Here is a 2,061-nt window from a genome sequence, read left to right as displayed (position 1 = left end):
AAATATCTATCGTAGGAAAAAGCAGAACATGATCTGATAAAGCTTGAACAAGCCCTGGAAGATGAAGAAACGGTCTGCCTTCTTTTCCTGGACTGTTCACCTTCCAATGCTTCAAGAGGGTTGATATAACAGTGATATCTGTGTCTACAAATAAAGCAATAATTCTAATCAAAACCCAATGCAATTGAAATTTTGAATATGTATGTCATAATAGTTTTGTTTTTTCAAAACATTGCATGTAATATTTGCCTAAAACGAGTATTTTTCTCAATGAAGGAATACAACTGGCTGCAACGTCATAGTACTAAGTGCACAAAACTTAGTTATATTTGTGGGGTTTTTCAGTGGTTAAGGTTGAACCCACAACTACTGTTGGTGAAAGGCACTTGTCATTCCAACAAGCCTTGACCACTAGTGCAACTGCTAATTCAGACCACTAGAGCAAGCCTTCATTGAAGGCACGATTTATATGTGCAACTGCTAATTCTCACTCTTAACATTTTCAAAACGCATTATGAAAAGAAATTAATTTTAAAAGCCAATCGACCATACCTTAACCCTTTTCAAAAGATCTTTTGCATTATTGTCATGCTTGAAGTGTTATATTACACGCGACAAATAGACAGAACAAAGATGGTAGAGCACAGAATTTAGGAATTTTATGATTTATACGGTCCCTTGAGCATACTTTGCAATAGCCTCATAGTGATTGAAAGTTCACCCTATGTTTGGATGGGGCAGTTCCAAACTTACCCTAAAGGATGTGGGCCAATGAAATTAAGGTCCTACCAATTTAATCATATCAACATGGTAATGGGTTGCAGAAGTCGAACATCATTTCTCCAAAATGTGTAAAGTAGTGGCATGACTCCCCAAAGTGATGGGGAATCAATCTACCTAAGAGGCATTAATTACAGCTAAATGGATAAAAGGAAACAACATACCTCTAGTATTTTATTGAAAGCCTTTGCGAAGGCTGGATTAATATCAGCTCGATGTAGCTTTCCACTTTCATAGTAAGCAACCAATTCTTCAAAGCTTTCGAACCTCTTGGATTGTAGAGAAAATTTACATTGCAAGAAAACAATCTGAGTTACTATTCCCAATGGAAAATGATTTTGGAAAAATGGCGCAAGCATCTATAGGTCTATTCGTAAGGAGCACGGACTTTGAACAAGATGCAAGGGTTGACATGCATGTGAAAAGGCAGATGTCGTACCATTAACTAAATAAAATAAGTAAAGCTTTCATAATAAAATCCTTATGACTTACTTGTCACCACCATTCTTTGCATTGCGCTCTACTACAAATTGGTTAAACCAACGTAAAATGAGGTACTTCACATACTCCAAGCATGGATTCCCTTCCACAATATCTGCAGGACAGTATGCTGTCTTTATCTTCAAATTTACTTTCGCCTACAACATGGAGGCAGACTAAATCTAAGGTTAACCTAGTTTATAATCCAGTATCATTATGCTATGTGCAGCTAATAAAGAAAACACTATGTAGCCCCCTATATGGCAAGTTGATACCCCTATACATGCACCCTACCTCGTCATCTTCCATAAAAGTTGAAGATAGTGGATCACTTTTCGACATCTGCTCCTGACCTTGTTCTAAACTGGGTAACATGTTTGTAAATGACCAGTAACCAAAACAAATAAAGACCACACATAAGCACATTGCATGCATGGGTAGAAATTTTGTGCTGCAGTGAAGTCGTCCTCATCACTTCGGCCCATAATGTGACCACACCTGCAGCAAAATATAATAGAAGTAAAAATAACGACTACATCACCAGCGTATTAAAGTAATAATAATAATCATCATACCATAATTCACGTTTTTATCCTTGAAACCGTATTCGTTTGTGCTATATCCATCACAAGAGGCGACTACTCATGAGCTTCATTCGGTTTATCTCGTTCGATGACCGCAGAAACTCCACCTTGCCTCCATCACTATCCATCCCAACGGCCTTCCAAATCTGAATGAGGTAGCGCCCAACAACATCAATTTTCTTGAACTGACCTCCCAGTAGATTGGTTAGCTGGGCAA

The 2,061-nt window shown here is 37.8% G+C and overlaps 1 pseudogene; it reads right to left on the bottom strand.

The window, feature by feature from the left end:
* LOC115984062 lies at positions 1-2,061 on the bottom strand (annotated as a pseudogene).

Source organism: Quercus lobata, chromosome 4 (assembly GCF_001633185.2).
Source record: "Quercus lobata isolate SW786 chromosome 4, ValleyOak3.0 Primary Assembly, whole genome shotgun sequence".
Lineage (NCBI taxonomy): Eukaryota > Viridiplantae > Streptophyta > Magnoliopsida > Fagales > Fagaceae > Quercus > Quercus lobata.
The sequence above is the reverse complement of the archived record's forward strand: the minus strand, read 5'-3'. Positions and strand labels throughout refer to the sequence as shown.